A 22,249-nucleotide genomic window follows, 5' to 3' on the forward strand; every position below is an offset into this window, starting at 1 on the left:
TGCACATTTTATATAAGTATAAATATATTTTTTAAAAGTTCCCCTAAGCAATACTGTTTTCTTTTAAAAATAAAAAACTATAAAGTGGAAAATAGAAGAAAAAAATCGTATTTTTAAATACTGTTATTGTTAGAATAAACATTTTTATCATAGTGTCATATAAATAAAGGCTATTCCATGGTTTATTCAAAGTAATAGTTCTTATGCCCTCAGTGTAGCCCAATTTTTTTCTGGCTGTCAATCCAAGTGATAATTATACTCAAACATCCCTTGTTAATCATTCTAACACAACCCCTTTACTTTTAATACTAACATCCAAATTTTCCTTGTTAGAAAAAAAACAAGTCCATGATTCCTGCAGGCTAAAATCCAACTTCATTACTGTCTTTTCTACCTATTCATTGCTATTTCACTCATAGGATTGCCTCACAAAATTGACAATCACTCTTTCCTACTTGACCTAAATTTGACTTTGTTAAAGAAAAAGTTCTATGCATTTAACAACATCTGAAGACATTTTTGGTCATCACAATGGGGAAGAGAGTGCCAGGGACACTAATAAATATCCTATAATGCAAAAGATAGTCCCCACAACAAACAACTGTCCAGTTCAAAGAGTATATTCCTCCCAAGTGTGTGAGAACATCAGCTCCACTGGCACCCCTAAAGAGGCCATTCTTGCCCCCAAAATATTTCAGTATCTTCAGTACTAATTATCATTCTTCCCTGAAGGTTCTAGTGCTCCATGAGGATTTCAGTTAGTAAAGGTGGATTTCAAATGATTGATTTTAAAAAGAGAGTCTTCCAAAGGAAAAAAAGAGAAAGAGTTCTATAAATAATCCAGATCTAAATTTTGAAAAATGAACATTTTTCAAACATACATCAAAGCTGAGTATGAGTTCTGTTATGATGAAAGCATGTTTACCTGTTTTTAATGGGGTTCTAATAAATAGGATCATCCTAAATTTTCTGACCCCGTCAAATTTAAAGACATCGAATTGAAAACTATAGCTAGGAGAAAAGCCAACATAGATACTTAAAAAACATCTATATGCCAAAAGTTCACAATAATATGTGTGTGTATGTGCATACACACAGTTAAAATGTAGTGGAAGTTAGGGAGGGCAGTTACATTTTGCAGGAACCCTAACCTCTCTGTCATAATCATCTGTAGAGAAGCTACATTACCTTTTTTGGTTTCTTTATAGTAGAAGACAACTCTAATTCCTGTCCTCCCAGAATGATTACCAGAATATAGAAGACCAGGGACAGGGTGCCTAACACCTATTCTTGGTTTAGTAGTCACAATCTTGCTTCTTGACGGTATAAACCTAATTCACACTGAGGTCTGGGATAGGGTTCCTCATTTTCTGGTGTGACACTGACAGCACTTTCCTCTCATGCTTTAAGATTTTCAGAGATGACATTTCTGTGCCTATGACCTCAGACCTAGAATAGTGCCCTTCCCTGAATCACAGCTTTTTGGTGATTAGGATAGATGGGAGGCTGCCTCATAAGGGAGAAAACTAAAAGAGAGGGAATATTTCACTTCTTGTCAGCTGTATTGTAGGCACCATGACCTAAGAGTACTCCATGGGATGTTCCAGCTCAAGATTTTTGAAATTGAGTGAGTTATGGCAAGAAGCACACACAGAATTATTTTTGGTAGTGGTGGTGCCAGAGATAGAAGCTTCAGAGTTCTCACAGCACTGTGCCAGCACCTGAAACTAAACCTTCCTCATAAAGAAATGCAAATTAATACATTATGATACTTTTACCTCATGTATTAGAAAGATCAAAAGGTTTGACATACACACTGTTGTTAAGTATTTCAAAATGCACTGGGTATGTTGTAGAAAATAAAGTCTAAAAGTTGAATGGGCTACACTGTGGTCTTGGAGGAAAGCTCTACTCCTGGTAATAACTCAGAAACCAAGGCTGAATGAGAGAAGCCACCAATTAGATCAATGCTGGTCGCCATGCAAAAGGGTAAAATAAGCCTCCATAGATTATTACTTTGGCACTAAATGTAACGTACATATCACTTCTTATCTAAACCCATTAGACAGCCCTGGCTGGCGTAGCTCAGTGGATTGAGCGAGGGCCTGCGAACCAGACGATTGCAGTTCGATTCCCAGTCAGGGCACATGCCTGGGTTGCAGGCCGGTTCCTTGCAGGCTAACTACCAGCAGGGGACGCACAAAAGGCAACCATACATTGATGTTTCTCTCCCTCTCTCCTTCCCCTCTAAAGATAAGTAAATAAAATCTTAAAAAATATATATAAAAAAATAAACCCGTTAGACAGAACTAGCCACATGGCTCCATCCAACCCAAACATGGCTAATTAATGTAATTCTACTACATGCTTGGAAAACAGCAGGAACTCTTGTACGAACTGTCTTAATTTGCCATAATTTTTGTTTTTAATTTTAGAGCTTTGATAGATTTGAAAACTTTGAAACAAAACTTAATATTTTTAATTCAGTATTTGGTAACTCAATTGCTATAACAAGGCTAAGTACAACTGTTTCTATCTTGCCCCAAGACACTATCCAATAAGCAGCGTTCAGTAAGTCCTTTATTTTGAACTGGCACTGTTTCTGCCCTCCCCAGTATCCCACCTTCACACTTAATAAGGGCTGACAATCTGAGTTAAGAAGAGAAATCAAACTACTATCCCATACACAGGTAACAAGTAAGCCAGCAAGGAATTTGTGGCCCTATTAATCTCTGTACCATCAATTCTACTCTCTTTGTTCTCCGCTCAGATCTCTAAAATATTGTCAACACTTGCTTACCACAATAGGTCCAATGTTCAGAATAACAAAGGCACTTTCTAAACTTCCTGTTAGAGCAGTTTGGACCACTGACACACTTATTAATAAAAATGAAAATAACAGAACCTTTGTGGAGTCTCCCTATACTGTATTAGGTCAAGAGAAAATAAATAATTCTGAATAGTTCAACAGTAGAGTAATAACAGATGTCCTCTCCACAATAAGAGTGTGTATTTTGCCAAGAAATTTAATTTTCTTCCTCCATCACACAGAACATGAGATGGATAGCAGTGTGAGAAATAATTATCACCAACTCATTTCCTGTGAAATTAGTGAAATTCTGTGAATTTATACTGTGAAATTCTGACAATATTTTTTGCATAATTTTCAGTCCTGAAGCTGTTTATTTCCATTTAGAGATGACAAGGCTTAACCCATAACACTTGTTAGGAAAATCAATTAAGAAGTGTATCTTAAAGTTTCAGTGTGTTGTAGAGGTTCTAGTGTTCATTTGCCAATAATTGCTAAGTGATTGTGGACAAGTCACTGAATATTTGTTGGTCTCATTTAACTCAGATCAAAACTACAGAGCTTTGCTAGCAGTCTCTGGCTTTCCATCTACCTCTAAATCCCCACCTTGTAACCCAATTACCCAAATAAATAAATACAAATTTAAATAATACAGGAGAACAAATATCCAAATATTCCAATTTTTTATATTTTTAAAAATGTAACACTTGGTTCATCAAGAAACCTGTTATAAAGGACACATGGATAAAGCCAAAGCAGGTAGGTTTGAGGGTGGAAGGAGAGAATGGGTATGGCGGGGGGCCACAGGGGGGTGAAAATGGAGACAACCGTACTTGAATAATGATTAAAAATGTATCACTTGGAAGTAAAGAAAATTTTATTTATCATTTTAATATTAAAGTGTTTAAATTGAGTAAAAATACTTTGATTCAGAAAGAAAACATTTGTAATAAAAATATAAACCTTTTCCCAATTAATACTTTTATATTATAAAAAATAAAACACATAATAGAATTAACAGAAATAATAATATATAACAGAAATAATATATAACATATTTGGGGATACAGAGGCAAAAGTATAACATAATAGTTAAATGAAGGTAGTTTATCCTTAAGTCTGTGTGAGGTCAACAAATAATTTGTGACATAGGTCAAAAACTCTTACTTCATTTTGTCTTTTAAATTTGCCTTTTTCTTTCTCTTTTCTCAGTTTAATTGAGGTATAACTAACAAACAAAATTGTAAAGTATGTAAACTGCACATCCTGATAATATGATACAGGTATATGCTGTGAAATGATTCCTCCCATTTAGTTAATTAGCATATCCATCACTTCATATATCTATCTTTTGTACATGTGTGTGAAAACATCTAAGTTCTACTCTCTTCGCAAAATTCAATCATACAATTCCATGTTATCCACTATAGTCACCATGTTATTTATTAGATCCTCAAACCCAACTCACCTCATGGCTGAAAACGTGTTCCCTCTCACTAACCTCTCCCTATTTGCCACGACCCCTGACCTGGCAACCACTTTTCTTCACTCTTTTCTGTAAGTTTGATTTTTAAAAAACTCCATCTATAAGTGATACAATGCTGCATTTTCTTTCTCTGGCTTATTTCACTTAGCATAATGTCTTCAAGGCACATCCATATTGTTGCAAATGACAGGATTTCCCTCTTTCTCAAGGCTGAATATTTCTTTTTTTTGTCTCTGTGTACATTTGTATCACATTTTCTTTATCTAACTGCTGACAAATACTTAGATTGTCATAATTTAATGAACAATGGAATGCAGATATCTCTTTGATACCCTGTTTTTGTTTCTTTTGTATATATATCCAGATATGGGATTGCTGGATCACTGGTTGTTCTATGTTCAATTTTTTGAGGAACCTCCATATTGAGTGCACCAATGTACAATCCCACAAAGAGTGAACAACGATTACCTTTTCTCCACATCCTTGCCAACACTTATATCTTGTCTTAAGTAGCCATTCTAATAGGTATGAGGTAATAGCTCATTACAGTTTCCAATTGCATTATACTCATGATTAGTGATGTAGAGCATTTTTCATGTATCCATTGGCCATTTATTTATATGCCTTTTTAAGAAAAATGTTTATTCAGTTTCTCTGCTAATTTTTAAACAAGCTTTATTTGTTTGTATTTGCTATTTGAATATATATTCAAAATATATAACAAACACACAACTTATCAAACATGATTTGCATATATTTTTTTCTATTGTATAGTTTGCTTTTCATTTTTGTTGATGGTTTTCTTTGCTATGGAGAGCTTTTCAGTTCAATGTAATACCATTTGTTTACACTTGCTTTTGTTTACTTTGCTTTTGGTGTCAAATTCAACAACCCATCCCAAGAATGATGTCAAATAGCTTATCCCTGAAAAAAGGTTCCAAGATGGAGAGGAGTAAGTGGAAGTTAGACTAACCTCATGCCAGGAATGATCTGGAATTACAACTAAATTGTGGAGAAATCACCTGGACCAAACAACTGAACAATAACAAGAGAAGTCTTAATAACTTTGGACAGAAAGAACAATCAACTTCGGCACAACCTTACCTATAAGCAGTGTGGTAGAGACTTGAGAAGGCTGCCTGGGCACCCACAAGTGGCAGTGCTAGAGGGATAATTAAGTGGCCAGTTGGATTCCACTGAAAAAAGTGGGGTCTAAACCCTTAGCTGGGATCCCCAGCCCAGAGCATGAGAACCCCAAAAGTACACAGATAACATTCCACTTAGAAAAGTTGCTCTCTGCCAGAGACGGACAGCTGAAGATGAAAAGAGTCATTTAAAGAGCCAATGCACACATTTTCATTTGCAGCCACTTACCCTTGGCTCTGGCAAAGAGGGCAGGCAAAGTGGACTAGAGATGCTTAGGAGAGACTGAGGATAGAAGCTCAGGGGGTAGAACTGAGAGAGTAGCTACCAGGATCCCACTGCTGAGTCATCCCCCATACTGCAGCAGCCGTCTTGTTCAGGCAGACCACTACCCTACGAGTGGCAGCAGCCTGAGGAGGAACAAATGTCCCAATCCCAGGAGGTATTCTTCCCTACCCTGTGGTGCTTAAGCCTGACTGCTGAGTGCAGAGTGACTAGATTAACACCTGAAGGAGACAGCCACAGACAGTAGATCCCTGGTAGTCTCAAACAGGCTACCTAAGGTCAGATGGGGTCACCATCTGACACCACCAGAGGTGGCAAATCCAGAAAGAAAGAACAGTGGTAAATACTAGATGCTACTGAGAAAAAAAATCTACCACGTTTTTCTCCATGATTTGCAATATTTTATTTTCCTGCATAGTTTTTTAACATTTACTTCTTCTGCTTTGAGTTTGTGGATATTAAGTCACTAAATTTTATACTATAGTTTATTTCAATATACACATTTGCCCCTCTTCTTACCCCATTTTACTTCTTCTTTCCTCATTATTTTCATTTTAAACTTTGTTTTCTCTCTTGCTACAACTTGTTTCCACTCCATACTCTTACTATTTCTTCCCTGTCCAGTCTATCAAAAACAATTTTCTTGTCAATGGTCATCTCACATTCTTTTTCTTGTTCTTAAAATACCCATGTTCTCTTTCCACCTTTAGCAATCTTTGGTCATTGCTCATGGCTAGGGTAGCTGTTGTTGCATTTTTTAATTTTATCTCTAGATCTTCACTAGTTTTGTATTTCAAATCTCAAATTTTACTGTTACCCTCTCCTACTCTTTTTTATCTTAAAGTTAAATTTTGCCCTATTTTAGCCTGTTTATTCTTTTTTCTCTTTTATCCTGCCCTTTATTTCCCCGGATTTTTTTCCTTTCTCTTCTCATCTGAAATTATATATTTTTTCCTGCATTAGCCTGGCTTTTGTTTCTCACTCTTACTCTTCTCTCTCCCTCTATCATCTGAACATCACTTTCCTATCTTCCAGACATCTATTAAGCTTTCTTTTTTCCTCCTCTTTCTCCCATCCCACCTATATTAATTTTAGCTCATTTGTTGTTGATAGTGCTGTGATGGATATTTCTCTTCCATTAGGTTACTATTTGTGTATTATTTATTCACTTTTTTCTTTATCTTTCTCTCTCTCACTTTTTCTTTTAATTCCTGTTTAAATGTAATACTATACACCTTCTTCATTCCCTTTTTTTATTCAGATGTAAATTTTACTTTCTCTCTTCACATTGCTCCAATTACCTACTTTCATTAGTGCTTCTACCTCTACCCTCGCAAAATCATTCTTCATTCTACAGGTCACCTCACATTCACTCTCCTTTCTTATAATAGTCTTAATCTCTTTACACTCTTATTAATACTGTTCCATCTGCTATTGATAGTGAGATTGCAGACGGGAGTTGTTTTTCTGGGTGTGGGTTTGTTTCCTGGGCTGTGTGGTTTGCTCTGGAAGCACCTGCACAACGGCACAGAAGACACGGTGGGTGGAGTGACAATAAACAAACTGGAGGGAAGGATCCAACGAAGAATGACCCAACAACAATCAAAACCCAATTATATCCAGAGAGCCAACATAAATGGCACAAAGTGAATCCCAGAAGCATTAGGTTCAGGAGATCAAGGGCACTGCACCACTGAATCCCACATGTCTCCTACTACAGAAGTTGACACTCCAAAGACAGTGAGTTAAAACAGATCATTTAAGAAGCAGAGGAAAACAAGAATATTCCAAAAAATGAGAATACAAAGAAACAACCCCAAGTGAAAGGAAAAGAGGAATTCCCAGAGAGAGTGCTAAATGAAATTGAGGCAAGTAAACTATCAGATACTGAGTTCAAAAAACAATGGTTATAAAGAAGCTCAATAATCTCAGTGAGAATTACAAAAAAGTTACAGGGAAACTACACAGAACTTACTGCAAATAACATTAGCATGAGAAAATGAAAAAAGGTCAACAAGAGCCAGGAGGAAATGAAAACCATAATTTCTGCAATAAAAAACACAGCAGAAGGCATGAAAAGCAGGCTAGATGAAGCAAAGGATTGGATCAGTGAGCTGGAGTACAAGGTAGGAAAAACCCCCAGAAAAAGCAAGAAAGGAAAAAAGACTCAAAAAGAACAAAGAGGGTTTAAGGGAAATGTAGGACAATATAAAGCATAATAGCATTTGTATAATAGGGACACTAGAAGGAGAAGAGGAGCAAGGGATAGAAAAACTTCTTTGAAAAATTAATGATGGAAAACTCCCCTAATTTCATGAAAGAAAAAGCCAAACAAGCGCAGGAAGTACAGAAGGTCCTAATTAAGAGAAACCCAAAGAGGTCTACTACAAAATACATCATAATTAAAATGGCAAAACTCAAAGACAAAGAGAGAATCTTAAAGGCAGCAGAGAGAAACTGCTAGTAACACACAAGGAAGCTCCCATGAGGCTAAAGGCTGACTTCTCAACAGAAACACTACAAGCCAGAAGGAAATGGCAAGAAATATTCCAAGTAATGAAAATCAAAGGCCTGCAACCAAGGCTACTCTACCCAGCATGGCTATCAATTACAATGGGAGGTGAAATAAAGAGTTTCCCAGTCAAAAGAAGGCTAAAAAAATATACATCCAACAAACCAGCATTGCAAGATATGAGAAAGGGACTGCTTTAAGAAGATAAAGAAAAAGGGTGAGAGGAAGAGGAACACACTAGAAAGGAGGGAAATGGCACTGAATAAGTTCCTATCAATATAACCTTAAATGTAAATGGATTGAATACTCCAAACAAAAGACATAGGATAATCGCAGTTTGATTCCCAGTCAGGGCACATGCCTGGGTTGCAGGCCAGTTCCCCGCAGGGGAAACACGAGGGGCAACCGTACATTGACGTTTCTGTCCCTCTCTCCTTCCCTTCCCTTCTGAAGATAAATAAATAAAACATTAAAAAAAGACACAGGATAACTGAATGGATAAGAAAACATGAACTGCACATATGCTGCCTACAAAAGACCCCCCTCAAAACCAAAGACATAAACAGACTGAAAGTAAAGGGCTGGAGAAAAATATTCCAAGCAAATGAACACAAAATAAAAGATAGTGTAGCAATACTTACTTCAGACAAAATACAATTCAAAACAAAGGCTATAAAAAGACACACAGGATACTTCATAATACTCAAGGGAAGAATCCATCAAGAAATCATAAACATTGTAAGCATATATGCATCCAGCATAGGATCATCCAAAAATATAAGGAAAATTTTGGACAACTTCAAGAAAGATATACACAACACAGTTACTTAGGAAATTTTAGCATCCCACTGTCAAAAATGGATAGATTTTCCAAACAAAATATCAACATATATATCAAAATACACACACACACACACATACCCTATAACATATACACATATATGTATACATTGTACATATATGCATACAATGTATACAGTGTATACACAGTGTATACACTGTATGTATACATTATATATGTACATTTACATATATACACATTGTATATATATACATATACAACCTTTCATCAAAAGAAGCAAAATGCACACTCTTTTCAAATACACATGGAATACTTTCAAAGATAGACCACACGATAGGACACAAAACAAGCCTCAACAAATTTGAAACAATGGAAATCATATCAAGCGTTTTTTGGACCACAAGGGCTTGAAACTAGATACCAATCTCAAGGAAGAAACTAGAAAACATTCAAATTCATAGAGACTAAATAAATGCTATTTAACAATGAATGGGCTAATAATGAGACCAAGTAAAATATCAAAAAGGCTGTGGAAATACATGAGAATGAACAGAACACTGTTGAAAACCTACAGCACACAGAAATGGCAGTTTAGAGGGGGAAGTTCACAGCAATACAGGCCTACCTAAAAAAGACAGAAATATTTCAAATAAACAACCTAATGCTACAACTACAGGAACTAGAGGAAAGGCAACAAAAGGAAGCCCAGAATGAGGAGAACAAGAACAAGAAGGAAGGAAATAATTAAGATCAGGGCAGAATCAAATGACACAGAGACTAAAAGAACAATTCAAAGGGTCAATACATCCAGGAGTTGGTTCCTTGAAAAGATAGACAAAATCAACAAGCCTTTAAGCAATTCATCAAGAAAAAAAGTACGAGGACTCAAATAACAAAATCACAAATGAAAGAGGAGAGATTACAACTGATACCACAGAGACAAAAAGGACTGTAAGAAGTCACTACAAACAACTATATGCCAAGAAATTTGAAAACATAAGTGAAATGGACAAATTTCTAGAAAAATATAATCTCCCAAAACTGAATCAAGAAGAAGCAGAGTGATATAACAGACTGATAACAGCCAGTGAAATTGAAGCAGTAATAAAAAAAAACTCCTGGCACACGGTAGCCCTGTATTGGATGGTTTCACAGGAGAATTTTACAAAACATTTAAGGAAGGATAGGGAGGCTAATCCCCATACTTCTCAAATTATTCCAAAAATTCCAAGAAGAGGGAAGACTTGCAACTCTTTTTATGAGGCCAGCATCATCTTAATACCCAAACTAGATAAAGACACATAATAGAGAAAGAAAACTACAGGCTAATATTACTGATGAACATAGATGCTAAAATCCTCAATAGAATATTGGCAAAGCTCATTCAGCAATATGTTAAAAGGATCATACACCATGATCAGGTGGGATTCATCCCAGGGATGCAAGGATGGTACAATATTCACAATTCAATAAATATATCACATAAACAAAAGGAAAGACAAAAATCACATGACTATATAAATAGATGTGGAAAAAGCATTTGATAAGGTACAGCACCCATTCATGATAAAAACACTCAGCAAAGTGGGAGCAGAGGGAGCATTGCTCAATATAATAAAGGTCATATATGAGAAACCCACACCAACACCATACTCAATGCGCAAAAAGTAAAAGCTTTCCCACTAAGATTAAGAATAAGACAAAGGTGTCCACTTTCATCACTTTTATTCAACAAAGTACTGGAAGTTCTAGCCAAAGTGATCAGACAAGAGAAAGAAATAAAATGCATACAAGTTGGAAAGGAGGAAGTAAAACTGTCATTGTTTGAGATGATGTGATAGTCTACATAGAAAACCCACAGAAAAGAGACTCTGCCAAAAAAACTACTTGACCTAACAAATGAATTTGGCAAAACAGAAGTATACAGAAATCAGTATTTGGAAATAAAAGGCGTTTTTATACACTATTAATGAAATATCAGAAATAGAAATCAGGGGAAAATCCTATTTGCTATAGCAACAAGAAAAATAAAGTACCTAGGAATAAACCTAACCAAGGAGGTAAATGATCTGTACTCAGAAAACTACACAACAGTGAAGAAAGAAATTAAGGAAGACACAAACAAATGGAAGTATATACTGTGTACATGGATTAGAAGAGTTAACATCACAATGTCCATACTGCCCACAGAGATTTAAAGATTCAATGCAATCTTTATTAAACTACCAATAATATATTTCACAGATATAGAACAAACATTTCAAAAAATTATATGGAACCACAAATGGCCCTGAATAGGCACAGCAATTTTGAGAAAGAAGAATGAGGTAGGAGAGATCACAATACCTGACATTAAACTACAGTATAAGGCCACAGTAATCAAAACAGTCTGGTACCAGCATAAGAACATACACATAGACTGATGGAACAGAATACAGAGCACAGAAATAAATCCAAGTTTCTATGGTTAATTAATATTTGACAAAGGGGACATAAGCATAAAATGGAGTAAAAATAGCTTCTTCAACAAATGGTGTTGGGAGATCTGGATAGACATATGTAAAAAAAAAATGAAAATCACCAACTTACACCATACACAAAAATAAATTCAAGGTGGAAAAAGACTTAAATATAAATCATGGTACCATAGAGGAAAACATAGGCAGAAAATCTAAGATATTCCATGCTGCAATATTTTCAATGACAGGTTCCCTAATGCAATGGATATTAAGAATAAAGACATGGGACTACATCAAATTAAAAAGCTTGCTATAGAAAACATCAGTAAAATGAAAGGGACTCAACCGTACAGAAAAATATATTTTCCAATGATACATCAGACAGTGGTTTGATCTCCAGGATATATAAAGAACATGTACAATTTCACTCCAGGAAGACAAACAATCCAACTAAAGAATGGGCAGAGAACCTGAACAGACACTTCTCCAAGAAGGACATACAGAGCACTCAGAGACATATGAAAGGATGCTCAACATCACTAGCAATCAAAGATTCAGATTAAAACCACAATGAGATACCACTTCACACCATGAAAATGGCCATCATAACCAAATCAAGCACTGATGAGGTTGTAGAGAAAAGGGAACCATAGTACACTGTTGGTGGGAATTCAGACTTGTGCAGCCACTGAGGAAAACAGTATGGAATTTCCACAGAACACTAAAAAATGAGAATCTCCTCAGAAAACTAAAAGTGGGACTACTTTTTGAGCTGGCAAGTCCACTGCTGGGATTATACCCTAAGACTCCTAAAACACCAATTCAAAAGAACCTATGCACCCCAATGTTCATAGCAGCACAATTTACAATAGCCAAGTACTAGAAGCCGCCCAAGTGCCCATCAATAGATGAGTAGATAAAAAAACTAGGGTGGGGCAATTTATACAATAGAGTATTATGTACGAGAAAGAAGGAACTCCTACCTTTTGTGACAGCACTGATGGAACTCGAGAGTATTATCCTAAGTGAAATAAGGCAGGTGATGAAAGAATACCATGGGATCTGACCTATGAGTGGAACCTAATCAACAAAAAAAACAAAGCAAGCAAAATAGAACTAGAGATATGGAAAGAGTGAACTGACAGAAGAAAAGTAGGAGGATGACAATGGGGGGAAAGAATGGGAAGGTCCAAGTCAGGGAACATGTACAAAGGGCATATGGACAAACACAATGCGGTAGATTGAATGTGGGTGGTTGGGGGGTAGGCTGGGCAGAGGAGAGTAATGGGGGGAAATGGGGACAACTGTAACTCAACATTAATTAAAAAAAAAGCTTATCCCCTTTACCTTCTTTTAGGAGTTTTATGGTCACAGATCTTATATTTAAGTGTTTAATCCATTTAGAGTTACGTGGTATAAAAACAGTATTGTACTTTCACTCATTTGCATACAGTTGTCCAATTTGCCACTCATTTGTGGGAGAAACTGTACTTCTACCACTGTGATATTCTTTGCTCTTTTTTTTTTTGTAAATTAATTAACCATATATGAATGCATTTATTTCTCGGCTCTAGATTCTGTTCCATTAATCCATGTTTGTTTTTATGCCAGTACCATATTGTTTTGATTAATATAGTTTGGTATCAGAAAGTGTGATGCCTCCAGATTTATTCATTTCCTCAAGATTGTTTGGCTAGTCAGAATATTTTATAGTTCCATACTAATTTTTAGATTTTTTATATTTCTCTGAATAATGCCTTTGGAATTTTGATAGGGATTAAATTGAATCTTTAGATTGCTTTGGGTAGTGTGAAAATTTCAAAAGTATGAATTCTTCCAATCCACAAGTATGAAATATCCTTCCTTTTTTATGTTCTTCTATTTCTTTCAACAATGTCTTACAGCATTCAATGTACAGATCTTTCACTTCCTTGGTTAGGTTTATTCCTAGATATTTTATTGTTTTGATGCAATTTTAAATGGGATTGTTTTTTCAATGTCTCTCTGATAGCTTATTGTTCATGTATAGAAACAAAACTGACTTTTTTGCATTGATTTTATAACCTACAATGTTACTTAACTCATTTATTAGTAGTAACAGGTTTTTTTTAATTTTTTGGTGGTGTATCCAACTTTCTCTATGTATACCATCTACAATTTTACTTTTTTCTTTCCAAATGGATACATCTATTTTCTCTATATAGCCTAACTGCTCTGGCTAATACTTCCAGTACTACACTGAATAAAAGTGGTGAACAAACATTCTAGTCTTGTTTCTGATCTCAGAGGAAGAGATTTCGGCTTTTCTCCATTGAGTAGATGTTGGCCATGGTCTTGTCATGTATGGCCTTTACAATATTGAGGTTAATTACATCTATACTCAGTTTATTTAGTTTTTATCATGAATGGATGTGAATCTTATCAAATGCTTTTTCTGCATTTGGAGGTGATCATATAATTTTTATCCTTCATTTTGGTAATGTGGGGTATCTCACTGATTGATTTCTTGATGTAAACTATCATTACATTATAGATAAATCCCACTTGATCATGGTGTACGATCTCCTTAATAGATTATTGAATTCGTTAATATTTTGTTGAACATATCTATACCTATCTTAATCAGGGGTATCAACCTGTGATTTTTTTTTCATAGTGTCCTTGTCTGGTTTTGGTATTAAAATAATGCTGGCATAATAAAATTAGTTTGCAAGTGTACTCTGTTCACATTTTCTATTTCTTTATGACTTTCTTGGTTATTATTGTATTTTTATATTAAATATTTTGCGATTTTTCATTTACCTTTCTGTTATTAATTTCTAGATAAATTCTACTGTGGTCTAAGTAGACAATGTATGATTTCTATTCTTTTAAATGTGTTGAGGTATGTTTCATGGCTCAGAATTGGGTCTGTATCGGTGAATGTTCCTCATGAGCTTAAGATGAAAGCACAAACTGTTATTCAAAGAAATACCTTATCAGTCTATTATATCCACTTCACTGATGGTTTTGTTGAGTTCAACTATATTTTTACTAATTTTCTGACTGCTGAATTTGTCCATTTCTGGTAGAGAGGTATGAAGTCTAAAACTATGTAAGTCATTTATTTCTCTTGGCAGTTCCATAAGGTTTTGCCTTTCATAGTTTGCTATGTTGTTAGGCACATACATGTTAAGAATTGTTATGTTTCTTACAGAATTGATCCTTTTATTATTATGTAAGCCCTTCTTTATCCCTAGTAACTATCCTTGCTGTGAAGTCTGTTATGTTGGAATTAATCTAGCTACTCATGTACTTTTGCTTAGTATTATGATGATATATTTTCTAAATTGCTTGGTTAGTTTCTTTAGACTATTGATATTTAGTGTGATTACTGATGCAACTAGATTAATATTTAACATTTTTGTTTTCTGTGTGTCGAACTTATTTTTTTATTCCTACTTTTGCCTTTACTCTTTTTCTGACTTGTGGTTTTAATTAAGCTTTTATATCAATCTATTTTCTCCCCTTTAATAGCATATGGGTTTTTAAAAATATTTGTAGTGCTTTCCCCTTGAGTTTCTATATATTGTACATGTACAATTAATGCAGGTCCACCTTCAAATAAATTACTTATTTGTAAGAAGAGTACTTTATAGTAAAAAAATCCTACTTCTTCTTCTAGCCTTTGTTATGATGCTGTCACTCATTTCACTTATATGTAAGCATAATAAATAAATATACATAGAGAATAGATTGCCATAATTCTTTTGAAAAAAAAAAAACTGTTAGTTGTTAGATCAATTAACTATGAGGAAAATGAAAGTTTTTTTGCCATCACTTATTCCCCCTTTGATGCTGTTCCTTACTTTACATAGATTCCAGTTTACGACACTGTATTTTTCTTCTCTCTAAAGGTACTATTTTAAAACTTATTGAAAAGCAGGTCCACTGTCAATACCCCCTCATTTTTTGTTTGTGTGAGAATGTCTTTATTTCTCATTCACCTTTGTAGGAAAATTTCACAGGGTATATAATTCTAGGCTGGTGTTTTTGTCTCAACACTTTATAAATATTTCACTCCACTCTTCTTGCTTGCATGTTTCTCAGAAGAAGGCAAATATGATTCTTATCTTTGTTTCTTTAAGAGTATGCTGTTTTTTTTTAATCTGGTTGTTTTAAGGGAATTTTTCTTTGATCTTCTTTAGTATAAAAAATGTGCCTAAGTGTTGTTTTTGCTGCTGCTGCTGCTGCTGTTGTTTGGCATTTATATTGTGTGGTGTTCTTCAGATTTCCTAGGCTTCTGGTTTGGTTTCTGATATTTGGGGGAAATTCTCAAATAATATTGCCTCAAATATTCATTCTGTTCTTTTTTATTTAGTTTCCCCATTATGTGCATGCTGAATCTTTTGTAGATATTCTATAGTCTTTGAGTATTCTCTTCTTTTTATTCTTTCAGTATTTATTCTCTTTGTTTTTTAGGATTGTACTGATTTATATTGTAGCCCAGAGGTTATTTTTTCATCCATATCTAATCTAATTATAAGTCCATCAAAGGCACTTTTATTTCCTTTACAGTATTTTTTTTTATTTCTAGCATTCCCTTTTGTTTCATTATTAGGAATTCAATCTCTCTGCTTAAATTGTCCAACTCTTCTTGCATAGTAGTCAAAGCTGTTGTAAATTGCTATTCTGATCATTTCAATATCCCTGCCGTGTCTGGTTCTAATTCTTGATCTTCAAACTGTGATGTTTGCTTTCTAGTATTCCCTGTGATTTTTTTTCTTGATAGCTGATCTCAAAAGCTACATCATGTACCAAGCACTGGATCCTTTATGAGTCTAGTCTGGGAAACAATGACTCCCTATTTTGTCTGACCCCCAATCATGGGGAATCTTCTCTCCCCTCCTCTCTTACAAAAAAGTTGATTTTTCATTCTTTTCATGTTTTTACTAGTTCTTAAGACCAAGTCGAGAGTTACAAGATCCTTATATCTGGAACTGAATGACTTATTTTATTCCAAGGTCAAATTTTATTATTAATTTCATTATTTTCTGCTTTTGAAGCACTAGTGAAAAGCTTTAAGTCAGGAGGTAGCATCATTAAAAAATATGTAATATATTTATTGTGTATTAGGAGTAGAAATAGAGAAATAACTAGACAATCAGCTTTGATATTATGGAAAAATGCAGTAGGTATTCTTTATACTAATTTTAACATGGTCTATGTAAGGAAGAAATCCGTGAATGTGCTGTTCACAAAATAAGGCACTCTTTGGATATTTATCAGTAAACCATCAATAAACATATTAGCATATCAACCTGGGTCATCATTAACTAAGTATCTTTTTTTTATTCTAAAATATCCTTGTAAAATATAACTTTTCATTAATGAAAATAAAATTTTCTGTTAATTTAATTCTCAACAATAACTAAAAATAATTTTGGATCCCTACCTGGTGTGGCTTAGTGGATTGAGTGCCAGCCTGTGAACCAAAAGGTCACTGGTTTGATTTCCAGTCAGGGAACATGCCTGGGTTGCAGGTCAGGCTTCTAACTGGGGGTGTGCAAGAGTCAACTAATCAATATTTCTCTCACACATCAATCTCATTCTTCCAATCTTTCTCTTTCCTTTCCCCTCTCTCTAAAAATAAATAAATAAAATCTTTAACAAATAATTTGGAGTCATTCTGATAGATAACAAAAGCTAACTACTAACATCAATTATCCTATATTTCTTGAGGTCCTACTACATACTTAGTAAAGTCTTAATAAGAATAAGATGCTCTAAAATCATTTAAAATGTATTTATAAAAGTAGAAATGTGTTGAACCCAAGTATAAACATTTCTTTCAATAGTCCCTAGTATGATTTTGCTGTGCAGCCAGGGTTAAGAACCTCTGGATTCTCACTGTAAAGTACAAACCACTCAGCATGGCATTCAAGGCTCTTCAAATCCTCACCTTCTGTTTTTCTTCCTTCATTCCTGCCTCACTCTTCCTGACAGTCTCTTCCTGTTCTTATCTATTCACTCCCCTCCCCAAGTGCTATCATATGTGGTCTTCATATTTACTATTACCTTTGTATAAAATGATTTGTAATCACTAGTCACCTGATGAATAATAATATTTCAACACTGAACTCAAGCTTCACTTTGTAGAGAAAGTCTTTCTTGATGACCCTTCCCCTTCTGTCCTCCTTTACCCCCCCTTCTCCACTCCCTTCGTGTTATGTCAGAAATTAGGTATTCATGGACAAAGCCAAAGGGTGGTAAGATTGAGGGTAGGAGTTGGGAGGGTGGGGCAAAAATGAAGACAACTGTGCTTAAACAACAATTTTTTTAAAAGTCTTTCTTGATGCCTGAATGTAGATATGACTATCTCTTCCTTTGAAGTCTTTGGTAACTGTACATATTTCTATCACCACACCTACAACAGCTGTTGCTGCCCACTTGACTATCTCTTATTTAACAGTAAATTTATAAAGAACTGCTTATTCATGTTTTTTACCCTTAATACCATGCCACTAATCATGTATTTAATGAATGTTGTTTATGCTACATCAAAAGTAGAGACCTAGGTTTGATCTCAAAATCTACAGATAACCTACTCAAACTCTCTATGACTTACTTTCTTCAGATATTCAACTGGGATAAATAATATGACCTACTTCCTAATTCAGATATTAGGACTGAATGAAACAATGCACTAACGTACTTAAATAGAATAATTCAATTAATGTTATTATATTGCTGTGGTTGTTATTTTATGGGCAGGTAGTAAATTCTTAAAATTAAATTGGTGTTATTTTTGCTATTTTATATATGGTTAAAGCCAGGCTAAGATATGAAGCCATTTTCTCAAAAACTTAATTCTTTTTTTATTAAATATTTTATTGTTATTACAATTGTCCCAAGTTTGCCTTCCTCTGCCCAGCCCACTCCCTGCTCCCACAGTCCTTCCCTGACTCATCGTCTATATCCATGGGTCATTCATGCATGTCCCTCAACCAGTCTTTCCCCCTTTTTTCCACCCTTAACCCCTAACCTCTTGCCTCTGTTCACTGTCAGTCCATTCTTTATTTCCATGACTCTGGTTGTATTTTGCTCCATGACCTGTTTGTTTTGTTGATTAGGTTCCACTTATAGGTGAGATCATATGGTATTTGTCATTCACTGCCTGTGTTATTTCACTTAGCATATTTCTCTCCAGTTCCATCCATGCTCTCATGAAGGGTAGGAGTTCCTTCTTTCTTTTTGCTGCATAGTATTCCATTGTGTAAATGTACCACAGTCTTTTAATCCACTCATTTATTGGTGGGCATTTAGGCTCTTTCCAGCACTTGGCTATTGTAAATAATGCTACTATGAACATAGGGATTCATAAGTTCTTTTGAATTGACATTTTGGGATTCTTAGGATATATTCCCAGCAGTGGAATCACTGGGTCAAAAGGCAGTTCCATTTTTAGTTTTTTAAGGAAATTCCATACTGTTTTCCACAGTGACTACACCAGTCTTCATTCCCACCAACACTGGGTTTTCCTTTTCTCCACATCCTTGCCAGCACCTGTTGTTTGTTAATTTATTATTGATAGCCATTCTGACAGGTATGGGGTGATATCTCATTGTGGTTTTAATTTGTATCCCTCTAATGGCTAGTGATGTTGAGCATCCTTTCATATGTCTATGGGAAATCTATATGTCCTCCTCGTAGAAGTGTCTATTCAGGTCCTTTGCCTACTTTTTAATTGGAATGTATGACTTCCTGGTGTTGAGTCCTATGATTTCTTTATATATTTTGGAGATTAAACCCTTGTACAATATATAATTGGCAAATATGTTACCCATATGGTTGGTTCCCTTCAAAAACTTTCTCTTAATAAAGCATATGACAGGAATTCAGTCCCAGGGCTAGTTGATTATGCAGCTCTCAATAGGGTAAAACTTAAAGAAATATAAGGAGATATAAATCAAGAACCTTACTGACAAAATGTTAATAGTAAACTATCCTTGCTTTATAAACTACAATTTCCTCTATTGAATCCAAGCAAAAAACTCCCTCTAATTCATCTTTAGTTACCTGATAGAGTTGGAAGGAAAAACAAGTTCTGGGCAGCTGGGCTTTTACCTCTCTATTGTTGGTACTTCAGAGCAACACTGACATTTTGAACTTTTAATTATTGCTTCAAATATCTCAAAACTGAGGCATCAATATACCCTCTAAGGACTTCCTACTTACTTCTAACTCTCCCTTTTCATTCTGTCTTTCTTTGCATTTAATTGTGAACAGAAAAAACCTAAGTTATGCATGATTCTTCCTTCACTCCACAGCTGTCTGTTTTAATAAGAAAAATCCATAGGCCATGCAGAATTTCTCCATTATAGTCTTTGTGTGATAAAAATTCTATTTTTATTTTATGTGTTTCCTATTTAATTCACTAGTATTTAAAACCTAGACTTACACAAAAGTTATGATCAATGAAAACTGAGATATTTTAAAACAGTCATCAAACAGAAGCAGCAGAGATCTTCCAAAGCACCTTTTTCTTTCTGTACAGATTCATTAAGGAAGACATGTTTTTGATATTTAAATAAACTTAATCTATACAAATTTATAATTTATGGTTAAACTCTCAGATCGTTTTTATCCAACTATATTTAGTCATAGTTATTCTGTCTTTCTTTTGTTGTTATCAGTTATGAAGGGAAGTAATACTTCAGGCTTCTTTCTCATACAACATCCCTGCAAAAAGGCACTTGAAGCTTCAGGAAAAAAAGTTGTAACGCTGTTACCAGTTTTAGTGGCAGCATTAATAAAAATTTATTAGCTCTCCTAGTCTAGAGTAGCTTTTTTAGCCTAGATCTCTCATATTCTAATAATGAATTTATTCAATTCTCTTATCTTTAGGGAGGCAAGATAATGTGTTAAGAATGCTTTGAAGACATAAAGTCTACATCCAAATTCTTACTTGATGTTTTAGTTTCTTTGGGCTGTTATAACAAAAGATCACAACTGGGTGGCTTAGAACAACAGATATTTATTATCTCATAGTTCTAAAGGCTGGAAGTCTGAGAGATAGATGTCAGCAGGGTTGATTTCTTCTGTGAGGGAAAATCTGCTTCACACCTGTTTCGTAGCATCTGGTGGTTTGTTGGAAATCTATGGTGTTTCTTGTATTGTGAATGCATAACTCTAATATCTGCTTCACTTTCACATAGCATTGTACCTGTCTGTATGTTTATGTTCAAATTTCTTCTTTTTATTAGGCTGTCAGTCATATTGTATTACTAGCCCAGCCAACTGCAGTATGACCTCATCATAACTTATTACATCTGCATTGACCCTTTTCCCAAAAAAAGGCCATATTCTAAGGTACTCAGCATTAAATAGACTTTAACGTGAAATTTAGGGGGACACAATTGAACCCATAAGACTCTGTAACTAATAATACACTTTAACACTGTACCAGAATATTAGTGTTGTTAAGTTACTTAACCAATTTCATGTTCCAATTCCCTTCACCTATAAAATAAAGATGATAATAGTAATATTTACTTTAGAAGTTGTTGTGAGGATTACATAATTGAACACAACACTGAAGTACCTAGGAAGGATGGTGCCCAGAAAAATTTAAAGCATTAAAAAACTGAAGAATTTTTGCCATTGTATTTGGGTAGCTATCTAGAAAATGGAACCTAAAAAAGTAATTGTTTTAAGATGAAACATTGGTAATCTTAAAATCCAAGTTCTTGCCCTGGCTGGTGTAGCTCAGTGGATTGAGTGCAAGCCTGTGAACCAGACAATTGCAGTTCGATTCCCAGTCAGGGCACATGCCGGGGTTGCAGGCCAGTTTCCTGCAGGAGCCAGTTCACCTGCAGGGGACGCACGAGAAGCAACCATACATTGATGTTTCCTTCCTCTCTCCTTCCTTTCCCCTCCAAAGATAAATAAATAAAATAAAAAAATAAAATAAAAATCCAAGTTCTTAAAATGTTAGTTAATGGACATTTTAAATGTGTAAGGCTTTGAAGCACATCAATTTTCTTCTTTAGCTTAGAAATCACTTCACTTTTAAAAGTATAATAATTGTATATGGAAGTTAGATCAATATTGAACACAATATTTTAGGTTATAAATTTTCTCACGTTAACCAGGCAAATGGGACTAACCAGAATATTGTACAATGTTTGAATGCACTGAAATTTTGGACACAGAATAAGCCACTTGCTAGAAGTCAAATTTCTTGTAAGAGATTAGACATTTGGGCACTTATATCTTTCCTTGTCTTCTATCGTGCAAGATAAGAGTTTTATTGTAACAAGAAATGTTTCACTCAGCAACATTTTTATTGATATGTCCCCTAGAGCAAGGGACATAAAGGAAAGAATAAACAATGGGATCTCATCAAAATTAAAAGCTTCTGCATGGCTAAAAAAACAGTATTAAGATAAAAAGAGAACCAACCGTATGGGAAAACATATTTGCCAATGATACCTCAGACAAAGGTTTCATCTCCAAAATATACAAAGAACTTACATGATTCCACTCTAAGAAGACAAGCAACCCAATTAAAAAATGGGCAAAACACTTGAACAGACACTTCTCCAAGGAGGACACACAGAGGATCCAGAGACACATGAAAAGATGCTCAGTATTGCTAGCTATCAGAGAGACACAAATTAAAACCACAATGAGATACCACTTTACACCAGTCAGAATGGCTATCATAAACAAAGCAACAAGCAAATGTTGGAGAGGTTGTGGGGAAAAGGGA

At 34.8% G+C, this 22,249-nt stretch overlaps 1 protein-coding gene across 2 annotated transcripts in view; it reads right to left on the reverse strand.

Annotated features, from left to right (window-relative positions):
* Positions 1–22,249, reverse strand: part of EPHA6 (EPH receptor A6) — an 898,848-nt gene that overhangs the window by 855,697 nt on the left and 20,902 nt on the right. The window lies entirely within an intron of this gene.

The sequence above is a fragment of the Sturnira hondurensis genome, unplaced genomic scaffold, assembly GCF_014824575.4.
Source record: "Sturnira hondurensis isolate 20B ecotype Veracruz unplaced genomic scaffold, ASM1482457v3 Scaffold0010428, whole genome shotgun sequence".
NCBI classification, from domain to species: domain Eukaryota; kingdom Metazoa; phylum Chordata; class Mammalia; order Chiroptera; family Phyllostomidae; genus Sturnira; species Sturnira hondurensis.